The 17,902-nt window shown below is 39.3% G+C and overlaps 1 protein-coding gene across 1 annotated transcript in view; it reads left to right on the plus strand.

Moving 5' to 3' along the window:
• Positions 1-17,902, plus strand: part of LOC120515505 (protein FAM92A-like) — a 72,102-nt gene that overhangs the window by 43,648 nt on the left and 10,552 nt on the right. The window lies entirely within an intron of this gene.

A 17,902-nucleotide genomic window follows, 5' to 3' on the forward strand; every position in this document is an offset into this window, starting at 1 on the left:
GTTAAGGACTAGGGGGTGTATAAATTAGCAATATAATTGTGTTTAATTAAGTTTTATGTCTAATATTAGGATCTCACAGGAATTCAAAATTATCCAGACATTTCTGGTAATATTCAAGGTACCTCATTAAAACTCACTCCATGTCTGCCTCCTCTGCATCTAATGTGTGTTATATGAAAGCTCCCAACTCATGGTGTTGTATCTGCATACACAAGGGATATTTCAGTAAGGTAACAGATGTCAGACTTTGTGCTCAAAAGAATGTCTTTAACTAGAACTGCTTTTTTGCCTACTTCTGAAGAACAAATGTTTATTAGACAACATTTTATAACATCTTAATGTGAAGCAAATTGTTTATTTAATTATTTTGCATTTGAATTATATCCTGTATAGAATGAACTGATTTTTTATTTGTAATTAGAAAAAGTGACAGAAATTAATTTCTTTATGCAGACTATTGGTTTAGTTGCATATGCTTAAGGAATCATAAACAACTAAACAAAAAGGAAATGATATAATCAATGGAAGTACAGGTGCCAGTCATAAAATTAGAATATCATGACAAAGTTGATTTATTTCAGTAATTCCATTCAAAAAGTGAAACTTGTATATTAGATTCATTCATTACACACAGACTGATGTATTTGAAATGTTTATTTCTTTTAATTTTGATGATTATAACTGACAACTAATGAAAGTCCCAAATTCAGTATCTCAGAAAATTAGAATATCAATTAAGACCAATGCAATAAAAGGATTTTTAGAAATGTTGGCCAACTGAAAGGTATGAACATGAAAAGTATGAGCAAGTACAGCACTCAGTATTTAGTTGGGGCTCCTTTGGCCTGGATTACTGCAGCAATGCGGCGTGGCATGGAGTCAATCAGTCTGTGGCACTGCTCAGGTGTTATGAGAACCCAACCCAACCCGCTGAATCCAAACACAGGGGAGCCTGCTGGAGCCAATCCCAGCCAACACAGGGCACAAGGCAGGAACCAATCCACCGCAACACACACACACACACACCAAGCACACACTAGGGACAATTTAGATTCGCCAATCCACCTAACCTGCATGTCTTTGGACTGTGGGAGGAAACCGGAGCACCCGGAGGAAACCCACGTAGACACAGAGAGAACATGCAAACTCCACGCAGGAAGGACCCAGGAAGTGAACCCGGGTCTCCTAACTGTGAGGCAGCAGTGCTACCCACTGCACCACTGTGCCGCCCCTTCCACTATTTCACTTGTTGACAATTATATAAATCATAAGGATATACTGTATCTATATTGTGATTGGCAGCAGCAGTGGACTGGCATCCCAGACAAGATATACACCATACTCTTTATTGGCAGGGAGGTCAGTGTTGTGGAAGGACAATGGGAGAGTGCTCCATGAGGGTAAAGAGTTCCCCAGTTGACTAGGTGGCATTTCTCTCCTGGTAGACCACCAATTTGGGCTCCCACAGAGGTTCAGGGTAACTGTAATTTGGAAGGACAGCCCAATTGGGTTCCCCTGGGACTTCCAGTGGGTGCTACAGGGGAGGTCTCTGCTACTTTATGACTGCTATGCCTAATCTGGAAGTACTTCTGGAGTGCAATGATGTTGTACTGATCCAAGTAACTATAGGCCAGCAAGTTTAAAGTTAATCACAGGTAAATTAATTTAAGCAATTGTTAAATAAAAGATGGAGCAGAATATATGCCTAAAACATTTGTATTAGCAAATACTCATAATGGGTTCAGGCAGGAAACATTAGAACATTAGAAAAATTTAGACAAGAACAGACCATTCAGCCCAACAAGCCTCGCCAGTCTTATCCACTTAGATCCCTCAAAATAACATCAAGCTTAGTCTGGAAAGTCCCTAAAGTCCTACTGTCTACCACATACTTCGTAACTTATTAACTTATTCCATGTGCCTATGGTCCTCTGTGTGGAAAAAAAAAAAAAACAAGTTTCCAACTCTGTCTCTGTGTTCTTGATAAACTAATTTTAACATAACAGTCACAATACTAATAAACTTCATAATTTTAAACAATTCAGTCATGTCACCTCTTAATCAGCTTTTGCTTAAACTGGAAAGGTTCATCTCTTTTAATCTTTCCTCATAACTCATCCCTTGCAGTCCTGGAATCAGCCTAGTCCCCCCTCTCTGGACATTTTCTACCACGGCTATGTCTTTTTTGTAGCATGGAGATCAAAACTGTACACGATACTCCAGATGAGGCCTCACCGGTCTGTTATAAAGCTTGAGTGTATCCTCCTTGGATTTGTGCTCTACATATCATGCTATAAAACCTAACATTCTGTTAACTTTCTTACTGGCTTCTAAACACTGTCTGGAAGTTGATATTGAGTCAACTACAACTCCTGAATCCCTCTCATAAGATGAAGTTTCAATTTTCAACCCTACCATTGTGTATTCAAATTTAATGTTTTTACTTCTTACGCATAATACTTCTTCTGTAATGATTCGAATAAGTCTAGATTTTCCACCAATTCACCATCTAGTTATAATCTTCAAACTTAACTAGTTTGTTATTTATATCTGATCCAAATCATTTATATGTATTGTGGAAAGCGTACCCCCAGACACAGACAGACCGACACCAGGATGTCCAAAGCACACTCCTTTATTAACTTCTTGAGCACCACAATGTCTACCAGCACCAACTCTCTTCTTTTGTCTTTGTCTTCTTCTTCTTTCTCTTTCTTTCTTTCTTTCTTTCTTTCTTTCTTTCTTTCTTTCTTTCTTTCTTTCTTTCTTTCTCTCTCTCTCTCTCTCTCTCTCTCTCTCTCTTTCCTTCCTTGACCTCCTGTCCTCCTCACAAGCTTCGTCTCCTTTCTCCCAACTCTGGCTCCATCTCAGGGCTTTCCCACAATCCTTTTATACACCCTGACCCGGAGGTGTTCCTGCCCAATCAGTCCACAGTTCCTTATTCCTTCCGGGTCAGGGTAAACGGTCCTTTTCTTCAACCCAGGAGCACGTCGTTCCTTCCTGTCACGTGATCGTGACGTACTCCCAGGTTATAGGGCACATAAGAGCCCACGAGCCCCCCTACATCGACTCCCAGTGGCCCCCAAGGTATCCAGCAGGGCTGTGTATAAACACTACATAGTCCATGAGGCCCTGCTGGAACTCGGGGAACGATCATGCTGTCGGGAGAGCTCCTCCTGGCGGCCTGGGGGTGAGGGCCGGAGTTTGAAGCCGGCCATCCACCACAGTATTAAAAATAGCAGCAACCCCCAGTACTAACCCCTGAGAGACACCACTGTTAACATCACCTAATTCTGATAAGGTTCCCTGCACTATAACCCTCTGCTTCCAGTGTCTGAGCCAATTCTGCACCCATCTACACACCACATACTGAACTTGCACTTCTTTAAGTTTGAATGCCAATCTTTTGTGCTGTACCTTATTAAATACTAAATAATACCATATGCACCACTTTGGTCATATCCTTTTGTTGTTTCCTCATAGAATTCCAGTACGTTAGTAAAACACAACCTCCCTCATCTAAAACTCATACTGACTGTCAGTAAAAATTCCTGCCACATGTTGCTCAATCTTTTCCTTAATAATTCCTTGCATTAATTTACCTGTGAAACACATTTTGCTTACTGGCCTATAGTTACTTGGATCTGCCCAATCATCCTTTTTATATAACAGAATATTTGTTGCTATTTTCCAGTCCTTTCAAGCTTTCCCAGTGCACAATGACTTCTGAAAAATAGGTGTCAATAGTTTATATACTACCAGTCAAATGTTTTAGAACACTTCAGTTTTTCCAGATTTTCTTCAAATTTGATCAGTTTTAATGCAACAAATGACCTAACATGGTGAAAAGGTAAGCAGTAAACTGCCAGACGTTTAAAAAGTTTAGGTTAGCAAAAACTGAATAAAGGATATTTCAGAATATTGTAAATGGGCCTTCTTCGGGAAACAACTAGCAGGTTACAACTTACAGGTGTTCCCCAGGTATTGAAGTAAATTAAGTCTTGGAAATTGAGGCAGATATTTTGCACAGGTGTCCCAACTTGTGTTGATTACTTTAAAACCCCTCTGTCTGTTTTAAAGCACCCTTGTGATATTATACCCTCTGAAGTACTACCTGGACAATATTACACTGTAGAAAGTTGTAAATTCTAGTGATAATCGCAAGAACATAGCAATTACAAAAGAAATGAGGCAGAGCATTATTACACTTTGATGTGTATGCCTTTCATTTAGGATCACTGCAAAAAAAAAGTGTCAGTGAGTACGGCGTCCTATACTATCCAAAAGCAATTGGAAACTGGAAGAAACTCTGATAGAAAGAGGTCTGGCAGACCCAAAGTCACAACCCAATCAGAAGACAAGTTTCAGAGGGTCACAAGCACAGCTGTGGTCGAAAAAAGCAAGTTTCAGGGTCTACAGTGAAGGGGAGTCTTTGTTCTGTAGGTTTGACAAGGCAAGTAGCAGAAAGAAAGCTGCTCCTTTAAGGAAAAAATAGGGCCTTGCTGCAGACAGGAAGAAAGTCTAACGGACAGATTAATCAAAATTTGATTTGTGTTTGTATGCTGTCAAGTTGGTGAAAGGATGGTTCCTCATTGCGTGATACCAACTTTCAAACACGAAGGAAGGAAGTGTGATGGTCTGGGGTTCTTTTGCTGCAGGTACAGTTGGAGACTTGCACAGAGTGACTGGCATTTTGAATCAAAAGGGTTACCACAGTTTGGCTGTTATAGCAGGAAAACGGTGGCTACTTTGATTAATTAAAACGTTGAATAACATTTTGCACACTTAATGATTTTTTAACTTTTTTTTTTAATTTGCCATTGTTTATTTGTTCTATGCTTTCATTTCATGAAACATTGAGACATTGAACTTTGTGCATTTCCATAAAAACTGAAAAAACTGAGGTGCACTAAATCTTTTGACTGGTAGTGTACATGTACTCACTAACTTTCTTAAAGCACTCGAGTAAATGTTATCTGGTCCTGATGATTTATTAGGTTTCAGCCTATTTAATGTAAGCAGCACTTATCCATCTAAGTTCTAAATCATTTAGTACTTCCTATTACTAGTATGAGATTATCCAGAAAAATGCAAGTTTAGAGGAATTTCACTGTCTGCATTTTTTAATTCCAATTTACTATTTTTCTATTTACACTTTGCCTCCTCCTTAACTGTTCATTTATAATTTAAATACTGAAGGAATGTATTTAGATGATCTTTTGCCTTATCTGCAGTGTTCCTCACTACCTTTTAGCTTTTTAATATCTACTCTAATGGTTGCTGTCATGCTCTCATACACTCTATGGTTTATTTTGCATTGGAGTTACTCGAATTATACACCTTGTACAACTGTTTTCCTTTGCTGCTTCATTTTATCTCCTTACTTACTCACTGCAGAGGTTTTTTTTTTTAATTTCCTACAAATCCCTAATTTTGAAATGTACCTGTCCTGCTTTATAAGTAAATTGTTTTTAAACCTGTTTTACTGCTGCTCAACTGTTTCTCCACTTAAAAGCTTATCCCAGGTTATCCCCTTTAGACTTTGCTCTGTCTGTTTAAAATTTGCCTTACTGAAGTTAAACTCGTGAGTTTTAGTCTTTGCATCACCATTCCGTCAAAACACTGACAACTGTTTTATATTATAGTCACTTGACCCTTGTGATTCAATCATTTCTTCCTCCTCAATTATATCCTGACAAAATACTAACTCTAGACTGGCTTCCCTATGGTATGGTGGGTCCGCAGCTCAGAAAAACTGGCAGTTATTTAATAAACTAAAATGAACTCACTCTTGCTGGTAAGTTGATCGATTTGCAGTGAAGACGTTCTGTCTCCAGGTTGGTGTGAGGCAGTCAGCCGTCCATACGTTGCCTTGCTGGCATGTACTGGCAGTCTGCTTGCCTCATTATCAGCCCGGGGCAGCAATCAGGCAATCGCACCTGCAACAGCTCCTCAGCAAATAAAAGGGGAGCACACGTTCAGAAGGAAAAGAAAGAAACAGATGGGTAGAGTGAAGGTTAAAGGATGAGAGATGAACGGGTGAACAAATCGAAGCAGGTGGTCAGGAGTAGAGTTCCAAGGAGGAGCGAATGGCTGTCGGTCAGGATGGGGCTGTGGGTCGCACTTGTTGAACATCTTTGGGAGTAGGAATTTCCATTATGCTCTGGTGGTACTCTTGCCAGGAGGAGCCTTTGAGATGGCAGCAGTGGGATTACGGAGCATCATGTCAGGTGAAGCCTGGGTTGGTAGAGGTTCTGGCGTTGCAGGGTTCGGGGTTTCCCATTGATGCCGTGGGATGGGCGGCAAGGACACGGGCTGGATGAGATGGGTGTCTGCACCTGCTGGTCAACATCTCTCCAGGCTGCCAGGTCCGAATAAGATAAGTCAGAGAGGCTTCAGTTTTAAGGGAAGACGCCAGGGCTTATGAATTTTTAATGAGTTTCCTGCACTGAATTGTCTTTTTTTTATACTTATTTTTCTAGTTATTGATTTTAACCTCCACAGTACACTTTTTAAATTATGTATTGGCAAGTGTCCCAGGTGCAGTGCTCCAAACTATTTGAATTTTTTTTCAGTGAAAGCACTGAACATGTTTGCACTTTCACCTTGCTTCAGGTGTGTTTTGTCCTTATCTGCCATGATCATCTTGGTTATGGTACTAATGGTGTCGGGTTCAAGAGGCTCACAGAAATTAAGAGAGACCAAGGAGTTGACCCACACTTTCACATTCCCCCCACATTGGTGCTTTAACATACTGTGTTAAGAAACAGTCACTTATCACTACTAAAAACTTGTCCCTTTCTACTCCACTATTTGCAAGGTTATCCAGTTAATATGCAGGGAGTTAAAGCCCCCCAAGATTATAATATTATTAAAAAGATGGACATTGAAATTACTGTCTGCACTGGGGTGCCTATAGCACACTGCTAAAATAAGACAAATCTAGATGTTCTCACTAAGATGTGGCTCATCATTCAACTGAAGATAACTTGCATTTAACTTCAGCTTGGACTAAACTTCACTCAATCTCCCCCCCTTCTGTCCTTCCTAATAAATATGTATTCATCTATGTTATATTCTTCCCTGTCTTTGGTAATTAGCTGGGTTTCAGCCATTGCTACATTATCATCATTTTGCTCAGCTGTATATAAGTCACTTGTTTTATTTTTGATACTTCTAGTATTAAGGCAAATTATTCTTAATGTATTACTTATTTTACACTTGCACATAAATGTTAGGATAGAATTCACATTACTATGCACATTTGTTTTTACACTATTTTTCTCTTGTACGATTCTAAATCTGCCCCGTCCTAAACTCCTCGTCCCTAGTTTAAACAATTCTTAGCTAACCGATTCATATACCTCCCCAACACATTAATACCCCTGCACATCAAATGTAACCTGTCACGGCAGAATAGGTCCCATTTGTTCCATATGTTCTACATCAAGATTTCATTCACGTGTTTATCCTTCTAACGTCAGTCTTACCTGGACTGATGTGTAGCACAGTCAGAACTTCAGAGAAGACTACCTTGTCAGTTCTGCTCGTGAGCCCTAACTCTCTAAATTTGGAATGCAGAACTGAAAGCTTGCCCTAATGTATGCCATTTTTTCCAACATGGACAGTGACAACTGAATCCACCTCCATTTCCTTCTATGGTGGTCTTCCACCTGTGCACCTGGAAGGCAGCACACTGGGGAACACTCTAAAGTTAACCTGCACTTCAGCCCCTTAAAGACTGAGTCCTCACTATCTCAACCTTTCTCTTTCTGGAGATTGGTTTCAAGGTGGCCCATTAACACTGTCTAGCTCCACAAGGACCTGAACACAGTTTGACATTTTCAGTTTTGGGGTTGATGTCTCTGGACAGTGTGCACCCTTTTATGTAGCAGTTTGCAACTGTGACCCACCAATTTTTACCTATTTGCTCTGGGGTGCCCTACAGCTTCACCTTACGGTTGCACACTATCTCTGAAAAGGACACCTGGGCCAAGTCCACCAGTTTTCTACTACAATGTATGCCAGCCAGCTCCTGCTTCAGTTTAGTGATCCTGAGCTTGAGGTGTTGGATTAGCTGGCATCTCCTGCAGACATAGCCTTTAAAGAGGACTGATTTCTCCAAGCCCACTGCCAACAAGTTCAGTATTTAACAGGACTTGCATTGCACTGGTCTCAGTTTTAAAATTTGGCTTTGGGTTCCTAAACTGCTCAAGTTTCTTTGAAATTCAACTTAAACATTATAAATAAATAGATTAAAGAACTACTGCAGTTATTTAACACATTCTTGCCCCTTACTTTCCTGTAATACTCTCCCTCTAGACTGCTTGCTGTGTGTCTTTCTTTGAAGTTATTAAACTTTATTTTTCCCTATCTTGTTTTACTAACTTTGCATCACTATTATTACATCCTTATTATGAAGCTCTCCAATTTCACCATTTGTATTCCTTCCACCTTCGCCCTCTTAATTGCACTAGTTTTCCTGACTAAATATAACCGTTCTATTAAGTACAACTTTTTACCCATTACTTTCTTCTTACTAAGAAAATACGCTTACTGCATATCAGCTGCTAGTTATTTACTTATTCACTTGTCTGTTCCTACTGCCACTGATCCCCTGTCTTAACTGCTTTCAAGTCAGCCGCCTACCCGTATGTAAACAGATGCTTTTTACTAAGGAATGAACCCATATGCCCTCACTTTCTGCAAGCACTATTGCTTTACCTTACGAGTGCTATATGGTGTTTTATTTTTTTAATGCCCTAACTTCTTCCACTACTCAATCGCTGGTATTTTTTAACTATTTGTCAATACAACACTGGTTGCTTACTTATGGACGTTTCGGTTTCCATAACTACTTTCTATCTCACCGATGATGCTATTAAATAGAAGTAACACGCACACCTAACAAGTGACTTTTCCACACACCTGTCTGATACCTTTGCTCCTGTGCAGGCAAAAAATAAAAGCAAAAAAAAATTATTGTAAAGGGAGAAAATCTTTAAAAATTCCCACATGGCTTCTTAGCAGCAACCCAAAAACAAAGTTTTTAGTTCTTTTAGTTAACAGTTACTCAGCAGTAACACAAAACACTCTGCACTTCTTCTTCCACTTCTACTTGGAAGGATGACGTCAGCACGTCAGTGTCAGTCTCAGACTCCAATCAGTAATTCCCAGTCTCTCCAAACAGTACCTCTTAGTCAAGGAAGGTTAAGTTTTACTAATATTTTGTAATTCTATGAGGAAGCAACAAAGCATATGATAAGATATTTTTGATATTATTCATCTTGATATTTGAAAAGCTTTTGATAAGGAACTACATGACAGGTTATTGATACTGATAGTGAACTAAAAGAAGTGTGAATTCATGGCACAATGTGTAGGTGGGAACAAAATTGGCTCACATACAAAGAATAATGGTTAGGAACCTTTTTCAGAATGAAGTGATGTAAATATTGGTGACCCTATGGAACCATTGTGGGACCTCTATCCTTTTTAATATACATAAACAATAGACTGGTTTAATTTGTAGATTACAGTATACCAAACAAAGGTGAAACCGCATATAATGTAGAATCAGCTAAATTGTTACATAGGGACATGGACAGCATACAGGCTTGGGCAGATATGTTCCAGATGGAATTTAACGTGAGTAAATATAAAATATTACATGTAGGAGTGTGGTAAAAATTTAACATCCAATTAAAGAAAGAAACATCCCCTAGCAGTGGTGGTAAAAATTTAACATCTTATTAAAGAAAGAAACATCCCCTAGCAGGTCAAATTAGTTATCAGACAGGAGAAAAACTGTTCATCGCAAAATGCCTTCGAGGGAGCATTCTTTAAAAGCAGTCTGTTACAGCATGGTCAGAACGATAATTGAAACAAAGAATAGAGGTTCATTTTATAAACTATTGAATTTACATACAGTGTCATTCAATGCATACATTTCCTCTGGTCGGTTTGTTGGTTTACACCTAAATGGCTTATATAAAATAAATTATAATTATAAATAAATAAATTATTATATTCCGGTTCTTCTTATACCTTTGAGTTGTGCCACCACCCTTGAAATTTTTGTGTATGTAACAATTGTCCATTCTGGTTGTTTATAGGACATCTGCTGATTTCTTAGTCATCTTTCAATACATATTGTTGTTCACTTGACCATTATCTGGTTTCCTGATATGCAAAGATTTCTGACATTTATTAACCGTCTATGCTATTTCATTAAGATGAAAGCTATGTTACCCTAAATTATTATTCTTTCACAGGAGGTAAAAATGTTACTTTCAAATGTGCAATGAGAGGTCTGAAACCTGAACATAACCTTTATGAGAAGAACCTAGGAGCCATAGCAAACTTAACAATATCTACACCCTGACAGTATGCAGAAGCAATCAATAAAGTAAATAGGATGTTAGGTTACATATTATATAATGCTCTGGGGAAACCTCACTATTTAAGCAATTGAAAATTAAGAGGTTGCATGATTGAAGTGTTTAAAATAAAGAAAAGAATTAGTACAGTACATTCCAGCTCTTACTTTAAAATAATTTTACAAGGAGGACAAGGAGAACATGGTTGGAAACTTGTTGAGGAGAAGATATCACACAAATGTTAGGAAGGATTTTCTTCACTAGTGTCGATGAGTAAAATTCATTAAAGCATTTTTACAGCGATTATACTGTGTTCGTCAGAGACCTTGCTTACTTTCAAGCATGGCAATTCCAAGATCATTGCAAACTTGGCCATGTCTTAAGGATGCTAGGAAAAAACTAAATGCTAGGATGCACTAGAACCACCCTCTCCCACCCCGACCACCGAGAAGTGCTGCGCAATATCTTCCCGTCTCTAGCTGCATTTGTTTCTTTAACTTGCAGTCCTTTCAACCTCCTCGGCTCTTCAGTTGCAGTATGGGAGGCATCAGTGAACTTAAAAAGGTAAAAATGTGTCCCAGAGCCACAAGGGTTGAATAACAGTGCCAGATGTATGTTTAAAAAGAAAAAAAAAAACTTACAGTATTACTAGTAACACTCCGATCACTGTGCTGGCAACACAGCACTGCATGGCTCATTATGCTTGCAAATTAGCGATATGCTAAGTAACATCTTAAAAAATTCCTTAAAAGAGCCCTCCCTTTATCAGAAAACACGGGATGCACTATACACTCACCTAAAGGATTATTAGGAACACCTGTTCAATTTCTCATTAATGCAATTATCTAATCAACCAATCACATGGCAGTTGCTTCAATGCATTTAGGGGTGTGGTCCTGGTCAAGACAATCTCCTGAACTCCAAACTGAATGTCAGAATGGGAAAGAAAGGTGATTTAAGCAATTTTGAGCGTGGCATGGTTGTTGGTGCCAGACGGGCAGGTCTGAGTATTTCACAATCTGCTGAGTTACTGGGATTTTCACGCACAACCATTTCTAGGGTTTACAACGAATGGTGTGAAAAGGGAAAAACATCCAGTATGCGGCAGTCCTGTGGGCGAAAATGCCTTGTTGATGCTAGAGGTCAGAGAAGAATGGGCCGACTGATTCAAGTTGATAGAAGAGCAACTTTGACTGAAATAACCACTCGTTACAACCGAGGTATGCAGCAAAGCATTTGTGAAGCCACAACACGCACAATCTTGAGGCGGATGGGCTACAACAGCAGAAGACCCCACCGGGTACCACTCATCTCCACTACAAATAGGAAAAAGAGGTTACAATTTGCACAAGCTCACCAAAATTGGACTGTTGAAGACTGGAAAAATGTTGCCTGCTCTGATGAGTCTCGATTTCTGTTGAGACATTCAAATGGTAGAGTCAGAATTTGGCGTAAACAGAATGAGAACATGGATCCATCATGCCTTGTTACCACTGTGCAGGCTGGTGGTGGTGGTGTAATGGTGTGGGGGATGTTTTCTTGGCACACTTTAGGCCCCTTAGTGCCAATTGGGCATCGTTTAAATGCCATGGGCTACCTGAGCATTGTTTCTGACCATGTCCATCCCTTCATGACCACCATGTACCCATCCTCTGATGGCTACTTCCAGCAGGATAATGCACCATGTCACAAAGCTCGAATCATTTCAAATTGGTTTCCTGAACATGACAATGAGTTCACTGTACTAAAATGGCCCCCAAAGTCACCAGATCTCAACCCAATAGAGCATCTTTGGGATGTGGTGGAACAGGAGCTTCGTGCCCTGGATGTGCATCCCACAAATCTCCATCAACTGCAAGATGCTATCCTATCAATATGGGCCAACATTTCTAAAGAATGCTTTCAGCACCTTGTTGAATCAATGCCACGTAGAATTAAGGCAGTTCTGAAGGCGAAAGGGGGTTAAACACTGTATTAGTATGGTGTTCCTAATAATCCTTTAGGTGAGTGTAAAATAATAAAACAAAAGAGTTATTGCTATTTTCAAAATGTTTCTTTATGCTTGATAGAAAAATATATATATATATAAAAGATGTTTTTACCTTGCCCAGAGCCACAATTTCAAACAATGGACTGAGCCAGCCCCACACTCATCTTGCTAGTGTGATGCCATTTGTATTGCATTTGTTCTATCTGCAGCATTTGTTGTTTGAGGTACAGTGGAGCAGTGGTTAGCACTGCTGCCTTACACTTCAGGTCACATATTTGGCCACAATAATCAGTTCCTGAATTGTTGGCAGACTTTTCCCTAGCCCTTAAAAAAAAAAATTGACCATTATAATCCACTCAGAAATAGTTCAGTTCCATTTTCCCCATTGACTTCAATGCATTACGTGGTGCAACAAAGTGTGCAAACATTTCCATGATTTTATCAATTTCAAGGTGAAGCTCATTCAACAGGATTCGTACATCTCTTTTCTTCACACAAAGAACCATAGGCACATGGAATAAATTACCAAGTAGTGTGATGGAGTGTAAAATCACATCTTGATGCTATTTTGGACAATCTAGGTGAATACAATGGGCACGTTTGTTGGATTTTTCTAATGTTCTGAGGTTCTAATAGTGAATTTTTAATCCATCACAAAATGAAACTGTACTTAACAAACACACCAAGAATGAAACTGGAGAACAGAAAAACAGCATGAAACATATAAAAAGGAATTGCATGCAGTTTTTAAATATGTTTTTGTTTTTACAATGTCAACAAGTTTTTTAAAATGTCGGATGTGTTTTAGTACCAGATTTCACTGTCCTTAGTCATCTGATTTCAAAAGTAGATCACACTACAGGTAAATGATAATTAAAGCAGGTGAATACACAAATCTAACAATGGATCCTTCATTAACGAAGATACATTAACTCCAAAACAGACCAAGTGCCACTACAGAATATTAAGTGTAGAAAGGATATGGGAGAGAATCAATAAATACTAAACAAAACAGCTATTACAGTTACAAAGAGTAAAAAAAAATATGCTCTTAGGTGTGATTATTATTATGTTCTACAAGGTAAGGGGGGCAGTGGGCTTATCCATTTGTATCTTTATATTTAAAATTTAAAATCAGCTCTAGGGTAAACTAAGAGCTAATGAAGTAATTTATGAGTTTTATGGTCATAATTATTAGTTAAGATCTTTGCAGCCATGCTTTGGACTAACTGTAGAGTAGTAAGATAACATTTTGATAAGCATTACAGTCAATTCTGCTTGATAAAAATAAATGACCTAGTTTTTTTTAAAGCATTTAAATTATAAAACTATCTTAATTTCATTAAAATGTTAAGACTGAGTTTTTATCTTGCTACTCTGTGTTTTTAATTGTGAATTATAACTAGAAGTCTAGATTAGTTTGATTCTAAACAAGTTATGAGAAATACTGTACAGCGCTCAGGATCCTACATGTGCTTTCTCATCAACGGATTAATTCAGTTTTGTTTTTTTTAAACAATATCAACATTGCTGTGAAGAACTTGAAACACATAGATGTTTGCCTTGAACATAATGCAAAAGACTGCATATAATACTTGAAGTCACAATGTGAAATATTCAATCTCTACGCTTTCTTTGCTGTTTTCTACTCACTGTACTCCACATACAGTACATCCTCACTTACCAATGGCCTAATTGAAGAGTTACTACACTATAACTGAAAAACCTTTTTCAATGAATATTTCAGAACATTCACACTGAATTAATCCTCTCTCCCACCATTTTTTTCCCAATTTGGAATTGGAATCAGAGTCTAATCCTAGCATCTATGAGTGCAAAGCAGAAACCTGTTTGGACTGTGACTTAATCCATACCACACTCACATAAGATCCTCTTAGAATCACCAGTTAACCTAAAATGCATGTCTTTAAGATGTGAGAGGAAAACTGAGCTACTTGACAGGCATGATGAAAAAATTCAAACTCCACACAGATAGTGAAAGTTTGCAGTCCAACACAGAACTGTGCATCTGTGAGGCTGTGATACTAAACACTACACCGCTAAATTGTCCCTACTCAGATTCTACAAAATGTAATGCTGTGTGTAGTAGGAAACTGCAGCAGAGTTGAACTGCTGTAAATTTTAGCTCTTCATATTGTGCCACTGTGTCACCCTATACTTTTATTTAATACTAGGGGGGCCAAGCCCCCTGGTGCCATCGGCACCCAACTCCAAGTTACGGTCTGGTAGGCCGCCCCACTTGCGGCCAAAATCACTAAATTCTATAAATATGTAAAAGAAAAATGAATTATCATTTAATGGACTTAAAATTATGAAATGAGAATAATTGTCGTTTTGACTGACATTCTTATAGATAAAAATACTTTTTTTGAAAAATGACTCATTTAAATAACAGGAAAAATCACGTGAAAACTAAAGTGGTATGCAATGGGTCATTGTAACTTGACCTTCAGCTAACAAAATCACCTAAATACAAATGACTTTCTTAATATTTTAGTTTATAAGTTAAAAATGGAATAAGAATCTGAAAATCTAACAACATCACATTAAAGCTCGATAAATTCTGAAAAGAATGATACCAAACATACAGGTATATATGTAGGTTTTAAAATAAGCCCGATTTAAAGCGTGACAAAAAATGTGACATAAAAATGTCACAGAAAATTATTGCACTTTTAGGCTTAGGATTTTATATATACAGTATAGAGTAGATAAAAATGCTTATTACTATATACTATAGTCATTTACTCACACACACAAACACACACAAACACACATATATATTGTGGTATATGGCACCATTCATCCCAGCCAATACCCCCTGGCTGCCAGATGGAGCCCTTCCTACAGCATGGAGGTGCCCCGAATTCCAGCAGGGTATCATGGACAGTGGAGTTTTACATCACAGCCCTGCTGGATACCATGGGGGCCTCCAGAGGACGCTGCAGGGAGGAGCAGGGACTGCTACTTTCCCTATACCCCGGAAGTACGTCTTAGTGACAGCGACAGAGGAAATTACATACTTCCGGGATAATGAAGAAGAGTTTTCACCTGACCCAGAAGTGCTAGATAATCACGTGGACTGAGGGGTCAGAAGCACTTCCGGGTCATAAACTATAAAGGACCCTGGGAAATCCCAGACGAGGGAGCTGAGTCAGGTGGCAGGGGACAACGTGTCTGGGAGAGTGGAGGATTGTTTTGTGTATTTGATTATTGATTATTATATGAGTGTTGTGGAGTGGAGGGTGCTTTGTGCACATATTTATTATAATAAAGTGAACATATGGACTTTTATCTGGTGTCTGGAATCTGATCTGAGGGTTCAAGGGGACGACAGCACCCCCTATCTGTCACAATATATATATACACATGTGTATAAAAATATATATATATATATATATATATATATATATATATAGTGATGGATGGCCGGGGCCCATGCCTGGCTGGGATGCCCCTGCACCACATCTGCCAGGGGGATAAGGGTGGGAAGGCAAGTATGTTCCCCTGGACGCTAGATGGCAGCCTCCCTGGGTTGCAGCGGTGTCTTCAATTCCCCCAGAGCTTCATGGGGGTTGGAGTTCTGTGCAGCTCTGTGGGGTTCCGCAGGCGCTGCCAGGGGGTGCTGCAACAGGAGTGGCTGGCCCCTTTTGGGCACTCATTTCATCTTACCTGGAAGTGCAGCTGGATGTCGGCAATCAACCACCTGGAGCACTTCGGGTGCCTGATAAATGGGAGCCAGCGACCACCACTCAGCGGCCAGAGTCAGGTAGAAGGAGGACAAAGCTGTGGAGGAGAGTGTTTTGGTGTTGTGTTTAATGCTTGGGACTGTGTTGTGGCAGGAGGGATTACAGGGAAGTGCCCTCCAGCTGAAAAGAAATAAATAGTTTGTTTATTTTAACCTTTCCTCCGGGACAATCTGTGTCGGGTTGGGCTCTATATGGCACCTTTTTTACAGTATATACATATTTATATATTGTAAAGATATACAAAATGGCAGAAAAAGATTTGGAAATGCACACCCTATATTGTACAGTGAACAAAACAAAATAAGTCAAACTTTTAACAAATGGCTCCAGAGCGATGTCTGGTTCCGCGTACAAAACAGGGACAACTAAACACAAAAGGAGTTGGGCTTTTATAATAGCCAGGAGGAAGAGGTGGTGTCCAATAATTGAGGCCTGAAGTAACCTATGTAGAAGTCGTGGTTAGGCAAGGGAAGCAGGAAGTATTCTATGTTGGCTTCCCTTGTGGGGATCTGTAGGAGAAGGAGAGGAAAGGTTAGTGCACTTCGAAAAAACCTGTTCTTGTTTTCCACCCTCGGTTAAGCCCTTAGCCTGTCTCCCAAGCGCATGTGTGTAACAAACATATATATATATATATATATATATATATACAGGTAAAACTCCGTTACAATGAATATAATTGTCTTGACAGCTTCCCCATATGACATGAGTCTAAAGAAATCTCATTACTACGAAGTACATTCAGCAGATATTTTCATTACAATGAAGTGCACAAAAGACCTTGAAATGCCTGAATGAATCATCCGCAGAGCAGTTAGTTCTGAGGCCACAGCTCAGTTGTGCACAACGATCCCCAAACAGAAACACTGCATTTTTTTTTCTTTTTTCAAACTTTCCTCATACTTTTTTCCTTTTTTTGTTTCCTGCGATTTTCAGTGATACCTTTTACTTATCGCTCGTCAACATTTGAAAAACATCGATTGGATTTTAACTCATTGTCACCCTCCTATAGAAACGGCAGACACAAAAAAACGATAACAGTTCATATTAGAAAAAAAAAACTTTGCATTTTTGCAGCTCTCGATTGCAGCAAAAGGAAAAAGGACCTTGCCAGTGAATTCGGAATTTCGCCATCAACACTGTCAACTTTCTTGAAAGACCAAGCAAAAAAAGAGGAAAATCTCGAACTGCAAACGTATGTGAACTGCTGCATTTGAAGACATCGAAAAAGCAGTTTTTATGTGGTTCAATGATGCTCGTTCAAGAAACTTTCCTATTAATGCGGCACTCATTCAAGAAAATATGAGGCTTGTAAACTCTCTTGGGACCTCCCCCAACTAGACAGCATGCTGAAGAGTGTCCAGAAGTGGGATCTTCACGTCTGTACAGGGCAAAAGCAGGCTCACAGCTATGCTGCGTCTCTCCGCCAAAATAAACAGAAAAGATCTCGATGGGTGATGCAAGGTTTGGAGCACGTACATTGTAAATAATGCAGATAACAGGATTACTTGGTCACTGACTTGGCCACGACCCTGCCTGACTGCTGTGTCTGTGTATAGTAGAGTGGCAGATCACGTTACAAGCTTGTTTCAAGCTGAATAAAGCTGGTTTTGCTAAAGTACTGAGACTAAGCCTCGTGCTTTGGGGTGCAAGACAGGGACTTATAGTGCAAACCCGATCTTTTATGATTTGCTTCTGTAGCGCTTCACTGCACCACTGTGAGCCTGCTATTGCCCTGCCCCAGCAACGGACAAACAATCTTGTGG

Source organism: Polypterus senegalus, chromosome 15 (assembly GCF_016835505.1).
Source record: "Polypterus senegalus isolate Bchr_013 chromosome 15, ASM1683550v1, whole genome shotgun sequence".
NCBI lineage: Eukaryota > Metazoa > Chordata > Cladistia > Polypteriformes > Polypteridae > Polypterus > Polypterus senegalus.